The following is a 13,894-nucleotide window of genomic DNA, read 5'->3' on the forward strand; positions in this document are numbered from 1 at the left end:
TTGTCTGATTATATCCTCTTCCAACTTGTGTAAACAAGTTCACAATTTAGCAGAGTAACATTCACCTTTTTACACTTGCAGTGGATGCGTTTGCTCAGGCTTGCTAAAGCCTCTATAATAACTCTTCTGGTATTTCCCCCTTATTCCCTCATAAAAGATAAGACATGACACAGTCTTCTATAAAAGTATAAAAAAAGTTTTACTCACACATCATTCTGTTCACAATAGGATCCCAGAAGGCAGACTTAGCTTAGAAAAGTAACATATACCTGGAAACTATCTCATAAGAAGACAGTCCCTTTGTCCTCTCTGGGCTGGAGGCCAAGAGAGCATCTTTGGCTAAGCAGATGTTGCTTCTTTGATGCATGTAGTCAAAGAGAGAGATGGCTGCCCTGCCCTGTGCTTTTGTCATTATCTGCACAGGTGAGGCCACACCCACCTCTAGTCACATGCAGAGGAAGTCTGTCCCAGCCCAGAAGGAAACAGGAAGTTTACCTGCTGGCTGGACAAACATTCCTCCCCATGTGTAAACATGTTCACTCTAGGAATGTGGTATTTTACTGCTCTTGTGTTTCATATCCCACATCATTTAGGGCTTTACACACCTTGAATTGGGGCCATAAATAAACTGGCAACCAGCTTTCCTTTTGGGTTTATCCAGGCATCTGGTTGCCCCCCCGTGAGAAGCGAATTCTGGAGTAGGCACCAAAAGGACCTGGTCTGATCCTGGGGGACTCTTCCTAAGTTCTGACTCGTGGAGAAGAGGGCCACTGGTGGCTACTAGCCACAATGGCTGTGCTCTACTTCCGCAGTTGGAGACAATTCTGCTTCTGAATGCCAGTTGCTGGAAGCCACCGAGGGGAGAGGTGTTCTTGCCCTCCAATCCTGCTTGCTGGTTTCCCGCTGGGGCATCTGGTTGGCCACTATGAGAGCGAGACGCTGGACTGGATTCCCCTCCCTTACCCTGATCCAGCCGGCTCTCCTACTTACGACTCAGAGGGCAATCTCCATTTTCAGTTGGTTCAAGGAGGCTTGGCTCTTCCACCTCAAATCCTCTTTCCGTGTCAGACATTCCTAGGCGTTTGTCAGCTGGACTTTTCTGGTGCAGACTGACTTTTTGCTCTTTAGGCTAATCCTCTCCAGGTGCAGAATACTTAGCTCTGAATCCTTGTAAAATTTTGCTGCAGAAACATAGTACTGCATAGGGCTTGACTCCTTTTTTTTTTTGTTTTTTTTTTTGAAATATATTGCATGATAAAACATCAGCTAATAATAATTTAAAAGAAAAATCACTTACGGTAATTTCAATAAATCAGGACTGTCCTATAATCAATAAAGACAGCAAGCAAACCCTCAAAAGTAAAATCCTGCGAAACATGGAGCACGGCAGATCGTAAAAGGTCACAGCTGCCCAATTTCATGTCTAAATCCATTTGGGTTGGATTCCTTCTCCATTCCTGGTCTGAAGACCTCAGACCATCCTTTGCATTGCAGGGGCTGGACTAGATGATGCTTGGGGGATCTTGCAACTCTATGATTCTGTGATTCTAGGGATGAATGCAAGGCTGTCTGCCTGTGGGGCTCCCAATGGGGCATTCAGCTGGGCCCTGTGGGGGAAAGGATGCTGCAGACCTATTTATTCATCTTAGCTAAATTTCCCCTGATGGCTCTGCTTGCCTATGCAGGAGTTTGCTTGCCTCTTCCTGGGCCGTCAGCAACTGACTGGTACCCATATTCCAAGCCCTGCGAAGATCTCACCTGGTGAAAATGCGCCCAGTCTAAGAAATGGAACAGGATTTCCTTTGTGTATCTTCAACTTTCACTGAGGTCAGGCTGACATTTACCTTCCAAAAATTGTTTGGTAAAGATAAAAAGCAACAGCTGTCCTAAAAGGATCCTTGTAATGTCATGCAGGAGCAAATTGTGAAATCAAATCTGCTTGTAGTATTTTGAGCGCCACAGGGCTTCATGAGCCTGTCTCTCACGTCAGGCAAAATACGAAAGCAGAGGAATCACTGAGGTGCTTTCAGGCCCTTGTTTCTTGAGCAGGGCTGGATGATTAAATAGAACTCCGTGTCCCTGAGAGACCCAACTCTTGTCTTGCAATGCACGTCACCTTCTGAAAGGTCCACCTGAGGCATCTTCCCCAAAACACGGTCCAGTGAAAGCTCAGGCAGAAAAGGAGGAATGTCAGCATAAGAACATAAGAAGAATCCTGCTGGATCCGGCCAGTGGCCCACCTCCTCTAGCATCCTGTTCTCACAGTGGCCAACCAGATGCCCCAATGGGAAACCTGCAAGCAGGATTCAAGCACAAGAGCATCTCTTCCCGTCCTGCGGTTTCTAGCAACTGGGACCCAGAAGCATTGCTGTCTCCAACTGTTGAGGTAGAGCAGAGTCACTGTGGCTGATAGCCACCCACAACTCTCTTCTCCATGAATTTGTCTGAGCCTCTTTGAAAGCCATCTGAGCTGGGGGCCATCACATCACGAAGTCATGGAAGGGATTCCAAGGGTCATCTATCCAACCCCCTGCAAGGCAGAAATCACAAGTGAAGAATCCAACACCTGCTTAAAAACCTCCAAGGAAGCAGAGTCCAGCATCTTCCGAGGTCACCCGGTCCCCTGTCTAACAGCAGTTGCCAGCAGAAAATTCTTCCGCCTGTTTAGTGGGAATCTCCTTTCTTGTGACTTGAATCCATTGGTTTGTTCCTGCCTTCAGAGCGGAAGAAAACAAGTTGGCTCAATCGTGCATGTGACAGCCCTTCAGATATTTCAAGATGTCTCTCATATCTCCCCTCAGTCTCCTCTTTTCCAGGCTAAACATCCTCAGATCCCTCAACCGTTCCTCACAAGGCTTGGTTTCCAGACCCAATGGGGTCCTTTCTTGCTAGAGAGCTTCCTACTGTCAGGGAATAGAAGCAGCCCAAGGAATGGGGGGCAGAGGTGTGGGAGGGAGGGAGGAGGATGATCCAAGGGAAGGAGCCAGCAGTTGGTGGGGCTGGGTGCAACTCATGAGGCAGCTGCAGCAGAGGAGGGAGAAGTAGAACATTCTATGGATGTGGAATCTCTGTATACCAACATCCCACACAACGATGGTTTACAAGCTATAAGGAATACCATTTCAGATAAAACCACAGCGGACTTCGCTACCAAACTCTGCCAATTTGTCCTTACCCACAACAACTTCAAATTCGGTGATGACCTGTTCCTTCAGATCAGCGGCACAGCAATGGGCACCCGCATGGCCCCACAGTATGCCAACATCTTCATGGCGGATTTAGAACAACGTTTCCTAAACTCCTACCCACTCAAACCTCTCTTGTACCTGCGATACATTGATGATATTTTTATCATCTGGACACATGGTCAACAGACCCTGGACACCTTCCACCAGAAATTCAATGATTTTCACCCCACCATCAACCTAACAATGAATCAATCTATGCAAGAAATACATTTTTTGGACACTACTATAAAAATACAGGATGGGCGCATAGACACCACCTTATACCGTAAACCAACTGACCGACAAACATATCTACATGCCTCTAGCTACCATCCCAAACATACCAAACAGTCCATTGTATATAGCCAGGCACTACGTTACAGCCGCATCTGCTCCAATTCTACAGACAGAGACTCCCACCTAAGAGATCTACAGCAAACCTTTTTAGAACTAAAATACCCAGCAGATGAAGTTAGACAACAGATCAACAGAGCCAGACTGATACCCAGAGAGAACTTGCTGCAAGACAGACCCAAAAAAGAAAATAACAGAACACCTCTAGTCATCACATACAGCTCCCAAGTTAAAACAGTACAACGCATCATCAGAGATCTACAACCTCTCCTGGACAATGACAGTTCTCTTTCTCAAGCTCTGGGAGGAAGACCTTTCATTGCCTACAGACAGCCACCCAGTCTTAAACAACTCCTAACCCACAATAATACTACAACCAGACCTAACACGGACACTGGCACCAGAGCCTGCAATAAACCCAGATGCCAACTTTGCTGCCACATACACCCGGACAACACCATTACTGGCCCCAACAACATCACACATACCATCTCGGGACTATTTAATTGCTCATCGTCTAACATTGTGTATGCCATCAAATGCCAACAGTGTCCTTCAGCTCTCTATATTGGACAAACAGGCCAGACCTTACGCCAAAGAATAAACGGACATAAATCCGACATCAGGAACCACAAGACAGAAAAACCAGTAGGAGAACACTTCAATCTCCCAGGACATTCTATACAAGATCTCAAAGTAGCTGTTCTATTACAAAGGAATTTCAGAAATAGACTGGAAAGAGAAGCTGCTGAATTGCAACTTATCACCAAACTTAAAACTATGGAGAGACCTGGTTTGAACAAAGACATTGGATTCTTATCTCATTATACATGACAAAGCCATTTTTCACCTTCTCACCCCTTGCTTTTTCCTGTTAGACCTATTGCAGTCGTTAAGAGTCGTCAACAGGCTCATCGCAGCTATCTGCCAATCACCCATTCCCACCACCCTTCTGAGTAATACCCCTCCCCACCTTCTCACTATATAGAAAGGTCCGGTGACTTCTGTTTCAGTGTATCTGAAGAAGTGTGCATGCACACGAAAGCTCATACCTAGAACTAACTCAGTTGGTCTTTAAGGTGCTACTGGAAGGAATTTTTTTATTTTGTTTTGACCATGGCAGACCAACACGGCTACCTATCTGTAACTAGAACATTCCTTGTTTTCCTAGAGTGGACATGCAAGGGGTTGTTTGGTCCAGCCAGTTGAAAACTTATTGTTTCCTCCTGGAGCATCCTTCCTCTTGCATGTGACTAGAGGTGGGCCTGACCTTACCTGTGCAGGTAACAAAAGCACAAGTTACACAGTCCTCCTCCCTTTTTTCCCCATCTTCCTTTCATTGTGTGAACTGCAGTGAGTGCCGGTCTGCAGTCACTGGGATTAACCCCCATATGGGGAGCCCTGAGAGGAGCCACTGAGGAGGAGCCCATGGGTGCTTGAGCACACCGCACATCAGCCCAGGGGGTTGTTGGAGGTACGAGGGCAAGGGTGGAGACAAGGTTGGAGAGCAGGCAAGCAGGGAGTGTTGATGTCTATCTCTTGCATGTCAAGAACTGATGTCTGCAAGTGCTTCACCCAGAGGCAGACCAAGACATGTTGGCACCTGAGGCAGATCCCCTAGTGGTGCTGCCCTCTGCACCAGGGGTAAGGGAAGAAGGAGGAGGAGGAGGAGGAGGAGGAGGAGGAGGAGGAGGAGGGGAGTTTGGATTTGATGTCTTGCTTTATCAGTACCCGAAGGATTCTTAAAGTGGCTAACATTCTCCTTTCCCTTCCTCCCCCACAACAAACACTCTATGAGGTGAGTGGGGCTGAGAGACTTCAAAGACTTTGTGGGGCTGACAGACTTCAAAGTGTGACTAGCCCAAGGTCACCCAGGAGCCGCATGTGGAGGAGCGGAGATGCGAACCCGGTTCCCCAGATTATGAGTCCAGCGCTCTTAACCACTACACCACGCTGGCACCACACAGGGAACATCTCTGTCAGTAACAAGGGGTGGGGAAAGAAAGATCAACATTGGGATCTGCTGCCCTGGGGGACCCTGCTGCCTGAAGCAGCTAATAATAATAATAATAATAATAATAATAATAATAATAATAATAATTGCTTTATTGTCATTGTACAGCCTGTGTACAATGAAATTAAAGGAGCCTCCCCTTTTGGAAGTCAAATACTCAGTCTGCTGCCTCATGGGTGGGCAAGGCTTGGCTTTGCCAATCAAGAATTAAAATCTGGTCGCTTGTCGTTGTTGGTCCAGCTGAGGGCCAGGACAGCTGCCCTCGTGGCTGAAAGGGATGCCACCCCCAGGCTCTGCTCACCCCCTGCCTGCTGTCACCCTGCTGGCTCCCTTCTCCATTAGGATTCAGCTGCGCAGCCCCAAAGCCGGCATGATCAATGGCAGGAGGACAGCGCTTGCATGGCCTGTGCCAGGGGCCCATCCATCCTGGTGCCAGAGCTGAGCCTGCCTGCCTCCTTTGCAGCATCTGCAGCCGTGGCCCCTCCCTCAGCCCAAATTAGAGACCCTAAAATAGACGAGCTTTTGGAATATGGGAAAGGATTGCAATCCCTTCCGTCTTATGCAAACACACACCAGCTCCCCAGGGTGCAGATTAACTCCCTCCCCCCTCCATGCCTGGTGCCTTTCCATCTTCTCTGAGGACAAGGCAGAGAGGGGATTTATTTTATTTCTATTTCATTACACTATTGATTTTTTTTTCTTCCAAAATACGCAGCAAAAACTAACATTTCATCTTCCTGGAGGGGGAAAAAAGTCTGTTAGCTGTAAATTTTCAACAAAAGCAATATTTTTTCCTCCTCTAAGAAACAAGAGAGGAGAGGAGATTTCTCCTCCTCTGGGGAGGGGAAGCCCCAAAATGTGTAGAGAAGCAGCAAATATCTCTGCTCTGAAATGTGAATGCTCAATTACGGCTGAGGTTTCTGATGCAGAACCCCCCAGACGCTGCCTCTCCAGCTTCAGAAGCAGCCCCTCCAATGAAGGACCCTCTTGCAATGGTTGCAGCACTTCAATTGAGATCCTGCATGGAGGGGGGGGGCCACCGGCTGCTGCCACAGGCTCTGGGGGGATTGGAAAACAAGGCTCCCTTTGAAAGCGACACTCAAAGAAGTGAGTCTTCTTGGAGGGCTGATCCGAGTGGAGTTCAACTCCTCTGCAGGTGTTCATTCTTGGAACCGCTGAGTCCAGTGAGCAGGCATTAGAATCATAAAACTGTGGAATTGTAAGGCTTCTGAAGGGCCATCTAGTCCAACCCCCTGCAATGCAGGGATCTCCACTCAAATATCCATGACAGATGGCCATCCAACCTCTGCTTAAAAACCTCCAAGGAAGGAGAGCCCACCACCTCCCAAAGACGTCTGTTCCACAGCTGAACTGCTCTTACTGCCTGGAAGTTCCTCCTGATATTTAGTCGGAATCTCCTTTCTTGTAACTTGAAGCCATGGGTTCAAATCCTGCCCTCCAGAGCAGGAGAAAACAAGCTTGCTCCCTCTTCCATGTGGCAGCCCTGGAGATCTGAAGATGGCTCTCCTATCTCCTCTCCTCTTTTCCAGGCTTAACACACCCAACTCCCTGAACTGTTCCTCATAAGGCTTGGTTTCCAGACCCTTGAGCATCTTGGTCGCCCTCCTCTGTTTCAGGGGGTCAGACCAGAAGACCCCCAGAGTCCTTCTATGATTCCATTATAAGAAGAAGAGAAAGGAGGAGGAGGAGGAGTGCACACGGTCCAACTTAGAATCATAGAAACCTGGAGTTGGAAGGGACCCAAAGGTCATCCATTCCAACCCCCTGCAATGCAGGAATCTCAGCTAAAGCTTGTCAACATGCTTCTTAAATTGTGGTGCCCAGAATTGTGGTCTGACCAAGACAGAAGAGTGGGACTATACCTTCCCTTGATCGGGACCCTTTTGTTGATGCAGCCTACAATAGTGTTAGCTTCTTTTCCTGCTGCAACTCACTGTTGACTCAGGTTAAGCTTGTGGTCCACGAAGAGCTGGAGATCCTTTTCCACGCGTGCTTCTGTCAAGCCAGATTTCCTACATATCTGGCTAAATATCCGTCTGCCTCCAGCAGAGCATGGCCTGGCCAGGCGGCTGCAGAGTGCAAGAAGGCCAGCAGAGCTTTTCCAGGACTTGGGGCTCCCTCCAATTCTAGAGATGATGCCGGCTCCGTCTTCTGGACCTGAGGCTACTTGAAATTCTCCAGGAAGCCAGCTCTGTTCCCGCGATCAATGGGAGCTTGTTTTACACTGGCCCCGCTCCTGCCTTCTGCTACAATCAATTGATCTTGTCAAACAAGGCGCAGTGTGCTCTGCGTACAGATTCGGTCCTTTCCCTTTCCCTCAACTTCAGATTTTGGAGGAGCCTGTGAGCTGGAGGCAGAAGCAGAGGCAGCCCTTGGGGTCCTCCAGCACCTGAAGTCCTTGGGGATCTGGGCAATTTGCTGTGTCCACTTAGAAAACGACGATGCTAGAGAGGAGAGTGGCTTCCTAACCAAAAGCCCAGTTTCCTTCCAGAAACTGAGAAGATAAAAAGGCTCTGCTGGAGCGGGTCAGGAACCCATCTAGCCCAGCAAAATGACTTGCTCTAACATGAACATGTGTACACACAGAATGCGGCCATGATCCAGGATACTAACCTGACTCAGTTGGTACAGCACAAGACTCTGAATCTCCAGGTCATGGGCACATTGAGCGAAAGATTCCTGCATTGCAGGGGGTTGGACTAGATGGCACTCAGGGTCCCTTCCAATTCTACAATTCCCTCCCCACAACAGGCTCTGTCTCTTGCATTTGAAGCTTTGCCTCCTCTGACCCTTGCTAGCAGAAGAGAGCCCCAAAGGACCTGCCACACTCTTGCTTATGGGAAGAATCCCCTGAGGGCAGGCAGCCTGTGGAGCCTCCACCCAGGGGGCTGGAGTGTAAATACGCCCCCCCCCCCCGCTGCAGAGTTCAGTTTCTCATCCAGGAGCATAAATGGTGAGAAAGGGCTTCACATCATTTTCTTTTATGGCTGACTTTATGTCCTATTTTCCCCGAATCAAAGTTTTTCTCTTGCTTAATAATATCCTTGCATTTCTCCCTTGGGGATTCCAGGAGTCTGGCCTAGAACTCAGCCAGCCTCAGTCTGCTTGGTCCTATGGCGTTTCTGAAGAGGGGCAGAGAAGGGCCGCAGCTCAGGGTCAGAGCATCTGTTCTGCCTGAAGAAGGTCCCAGGTTAAATCTCAGATGGTAATCTCCTATCCTGAAATTCTGGAGAGTCATAGAATCATAGAATCATAGAATCATAGAGTTGGAAGAGACCACAAGGGCCATCGAGTCCAACCCCCTGCCAAGCAGGAAACACCATCAGAGCACTCCTGACATATGGTTGTCAAGCCTCTGCTTAAAGACCTCCAAAGAAGGAGACTCCACCACACTCCTTGGCAGCAAATTCCACTGTCGAACAGCTCTTACTGTCAGGAAGTTCTTCCTAACGTTTAGGTGGAATCTTCTTTCTTGTAGTTTGGATCCATTGCTCCGTGTCCGCTTCTCTGGAGCAGCAGAAAACAACCTTTTTGTTGAGTCATGGGAGACAATACTGAGCTGCTTGCACCAATGGTCTGACTCGGCAGAAGGCGCCTTCAAATGTTGCAAAGGCGCCTTCAAATGTTGCAAAGCACAGAGGCTGTGCTTGCTCCAGGTACCCCCACATCTCTATCAGGCAGGCACCTTTGCTCCCCAAGGGCAGCCCTAGAGTGAAACCTGTCTTGGGGGACAATGGAGGAGCGCACCTTTGGGGGCCAAGTCAAACCATTGGAGAATTACCAGCGCTTGCTGGGGCAGCAGCGGGGGCAGATGGAGGCATCCAGTGGTGCTGCTGCAGATGCACCAGGGCGTTTCTTCTCACTGCACTCTTTCCAGCGGTCATTCCGCTTCTGGTCACTACTGTGGACGCCCAACCTGACTATCACTTCCAGGCACTGTGGTCATCTGCAGGGGATTTCCACATGGCAGGCTTGACGTTGCCAGCTTCCATGTCATATCTGCAGAAATCTTTGGTCTGCCAACAGTCCTGGTTCCCCGCAGAGTTCCCCACAGAGCATGTCCTCAGGGACCCTGCCATCTTCCCTTCTGCAGACATGGCCAAGCCAGTGCGAGCGTCACTGAGACAGGGGTGAGACCCTGCTCTGAAGGTGGGTGTGGAAGAGCACATCTTTGTTTGAGACATCTGGTTTCCCTCTATGACAAACGTAAGGAAGATTGGGACTTTTCCAGTTTCAAGGAAAGGTGAGGAAGAGGGGACATGAGAGATGTTTATCCGATGATGCCTGGCCTGGAGAAAGTGGGCAGAGAACAGCTCTCCTTCCTACAGTCTCTCACAATGCCAGGACCGCTGGAGATCCAATGAAACTGAACGGTGGAAGATTCAGAACAGATGAAAGAAAGCTCTTCCTCCTGCAGTTCAGGGACTTTTCTCAAAACCAAGAAGTCCCAAACGCTGCCACCTTTCCTCACTCCACCCCCTCAATCCCTTGGGTGGCCCTTTTCCAACCCTTTTCAAACTCTGAAATATCTTTTTTGAGATGAGGCAGCCAGAAATGTACAGATGATTTCAAATGCAGTTGCCCCATAGATTTACACAACAGCATGCTGCTGCTGGCGGTTTTATTTCCAATTCCTTCACCGATGATCCCTGGCATGGGATTTGCTTTTGTCCCTGCCTGCCCCCCAGCACCCCCCTCCCGAGAGCAGCTCCTCCTGGCAGAGACAGTGGTGCAGGACCCCCCCCCAGCAATAGTTTGACCTCTTCAGTCAGCGAAGTTTTATTGCTGGCGATTATTGCCACAGAGGATGAAGCGGACGATTCATGTACTCCAGCATATTTGCATGTTGCAATTTAAATATTAAAATGTGTGTGTCTGTGTGTCTCTGCACTGGTGTTTGCAAAACCCTGATTAAGATGAGTCAGCAGCTTCCCAGGGCCCAGCCAAGTTGAAGGCAGATCCTGCGAAGTTTGACTTATTCCGTAATGAAATCAGATGCCAGCCCAGTTCGTCCTTTCTCTAATGAGTCTCCTGTGGTAATATTTTAGCAGATTCCTACACCTCCAGCTTTGCTGTGCTACAAATTAGATGCTTGCAGTTTTAACAGCAAACACAAATGCAGGCGTCTCAACCCTCCTCCCCCTGCCCCCCCCCGGCCCTTTAACGGCTTCTCTCGCCTCCTGCCAATGCTGTCCCTCCAGAGCACTGCTGTTCACGACCCTCTGTGCCTTGGAAGAAAAGGAAGTAAAGAGCACCTGAGCATCAGAGGAGCCTGCTGGATCAGGCCCAAGGAGACTCTTTCACTAGTCCAGCATCCCGTTCTCACGGAAGCAGACCACCAGATGCCTGGGGGAAACCCACCAGTAGGATCCCATTCTGCCCCAGTGAGCAGCTGAGCATTTTGCAGCAGCGGCCGTTTCTGGGCAAGTCTCAGGTCCTGCCCCATAGACACCACAATGCAGTAGTCCATCCCGGAGCTGCCGTTCTGGGTGGGAGACACAGCCGGCCTCTGGTGGTCCAGAAACAGCCCTCGCCGTCATCCCTGCCCAATTGCACCTGAAGGTGGTTCTGTCTGGCTTTCCTTTCTATCGCCACCTCCAAATATCTGAAGGGTTGCTACATGGAAGAGGGAGTGTTTTTCTCTCTCCTCCTCCAGAGGACCCGTCCTGAGCCAGTGGACTCAAATGGTAAGAAAGGAGATTCCAGTCCTTCTGCCAGTAAGGGCTCAACCTCAGAAAGTGCCAGGCTCTCCTTCGCTGAAGGTGTGGGTTTGTTTTCTTAAAAGCAGAGATTGAATCATAGAACCATAGAGTTGGAAGAGACCACAAGGGCCATCGAGTCCAACCCCCTGCCAAGCAGGAAACACCACCAGAGCACTCCTGATGGCCACTTGTCAGCAATGCTTAAGCTATATTCGTGACTAGATGACCCACTGAGGTGCTTTGATCTCTGCAGTTCCACAATTCTGCGGTGGTACCTTGGTTCTAAAATGCCTTGGTTCTCAAACGCCAAAAACCCGGAAGTAAGTGTTCCAGTTTTCAAATGTTTTTCGGAAGCCAAACATCCGGTGCGGCTGTTGGCTATTGTTTCTGGGGCACCTGCACCAGTGAGAAACTGTGCCTTGGTTTTGGAACATTTCGGAAGTCAAATGGGCTTCCAGAACGGATTAAGTTTGGCACTTTTGTTTTTGCTATTTATTTTGCGTTTTTGTTTTTGAGGCTTTTTCGATTAATTTGTTTTTGTGACTGTGTGGAACCCAGTTCAGCTACTGATGGATTGGTTTTGTGACTGTGGAAATGGATAAAAAAACCCCATCAAAACAATGATCATCAGTGCAGGTAAGATTTTTTTTTTTAAAAAAAAATTATCATCTATATTACTGTCTTATTTATTTTATAGTACAGTACATTGATTATTGCTTTCATTTTATGGATCAATGGTCTTGTTAGATAGTAAAATTCATGTTAAATTGCTGTTTTAGGGGTTGTTTTTAAAAGTCTGGAACAGATTAATTCGTTTTGCATTACTTTCTATGGGAAAGCACACCTTGGTTTGGGAACGCTTTGGTTTTGGAACAGAATTTCGGATTAAGTTTGAGAACCAAGGTACCACTGTATAAACATCTTGAAAATTCAAGGGCTTGACTTAGAGGTGATCTTGCCTCACAATGCATGAGGGTGCCAGACTCATCCATCTGTGTGGAAGTCAGGTAGACACCATAGACTCCTGCCTTGCAGGGGGTGGACTAGAGGACCACTGGGGTCCCTTCCAACTCTCCCATTCTCTGATTCACTGATTCACACCATCCTAAGCAAGGACAATGTGGGTAGGGATTTGGGTAGGTCTCGCTTCCAATTCTTGTGCAGTCTGTTCATTTAACCTTCCCCCCATTGTGGTGCTCCAGTTTGAAAGATTCCCCTCAGCACTCTTGATTTCCCTGTCCCGGGCTTATAAATAACACCCAGAGAAGCTATTGATTTATATATATATATATATATATATATATATATATATATATGAGAAAAGGGGAGGGGGGAGAGGGAAGATCATATCTTAACAGCCGATGAGTAGAAAGTCCTTCCCTCCCCTCATTTTATCACCCTTGTATTCCGATCTCGAAGCTGCCAGCCCCTCCAAAAATGAACAAATGTTCCCGTATAAATCCTAATAAAGGTCCTGTATGGATTTTGACATAAAGCAGGACTTGACTACAGCAAACGACACCAAATATTCAGATCACAAACATACGGAGCAGTTTATTAGAGTTAAAACTCCAGTAAATGTCTCACAGCCGTAACAACACTGCAGTGATGCCTGTACCACGCTGAAGCAGCGTCCCATAGACACCTAATTTATTATATCATAGACTAATATTCCTGTTTTATGTATTGGCATCATTTGATGTGCTGAGATAAATGAGTGCGGTTACAGGACACCACTGCTGATGACTTGTAATGTTATTGGAGGGTCGGAGCCTTTGTTTGGAAAGTCTCTCTCTCCCTCCCTCCCCCTCTCTCTGCCAATCCAGAAGTGTATTTTTTATTTTAATTTATCTTAAAACCGGCGCCTGGAGGCTTTCAGTTTATGGGAGAAGAAGGGAAGGCGGTAAGAAACAGGGCACAGTTCCCTGGGGGTGGAAAAAACAGCTGGGGGCAAATGTTGGCCATCCCAGTACACTGGCTCCCAGTACATTTCCAAGCACAATTCAAAGTGTTGGTGCTGACCTTTAAAGCCCTAAATGGCCTCAGTCCAGTATACCTGAAGGAGGGTCTCCATCCCCATTGTTCTGCCCGGACACTGAGGTCCAGCGCCAAGGGCCTTCTGGTTGTCCCCCCCCCTGTGAGAAGTGAGGTTGCAGGGAACCAGGCAGAGGGCCTTCTCGGTAGTGGCACCCGCCCTGTGGAACGCCCTCCCATCAGATGCCAAAGAGATAAACAACTACCAGAGCCGAGCCATCTTGGCAAGTAGCCCCAATAGCCCTCTCTTCCTCTGTGAAGTTGTCTAATCCTCTTTTAAATCTATCCAGGTTGGTGGCCACCACTGATTCCTGTGGCAGGGAGTTCCACAGTCCACCTCTGGACTGTGGGAAGGACTGTCTTTTCTCTGCCCTTCAGCTTCATTGGATTCCCACCAGTTCCACTCTTACGGGAGAGAAAACGTTCCTCTGTCCCCTTTCTCTGTGCTGCCCCACACTCTGTCTTCATGCTCTTCTCAGGAATATGGCGTCCACCTGACTCTCACGCAGACAGATGTGTCTGGCACCATCACGCCTAGCAAG

At 48.4% G+C, this 13,894-nt stretch overlaps 1 long non-coding RNA gene across 1 annotated transcript in view; it reads left to right on the top strand.

The window, feature by feature from the left end:
• The window catches only part of LOC309350064, a 961,019-nt gene that overhangs the window by 286,626 nt on the left and 660,499 nt on the right, over nucleotides 1–13,894 (top strand). Inside the window, exon 2 of the long non-coding RNA XR_014160285.1 lies at nucleotides 99–370. This is a non-coding gene — a long non-coding RNA (uncharacterized lncRNA). The remainder of the gene's footprint in view (nucleotides 1–98; nucleotides 371–13,894) is intronic.

The sequence above is a fragment of the Podarcis erhardii genome, assembly GCF_964252035.2.
Source record: "Podarcis erhardii genome assembly, chromosome: 1".
NCBI lineage: Eukaryota > Metazoa > Chordata > Lepidosauria > Squamata > Lacertidae > Podarcis > Podarcis erhardii.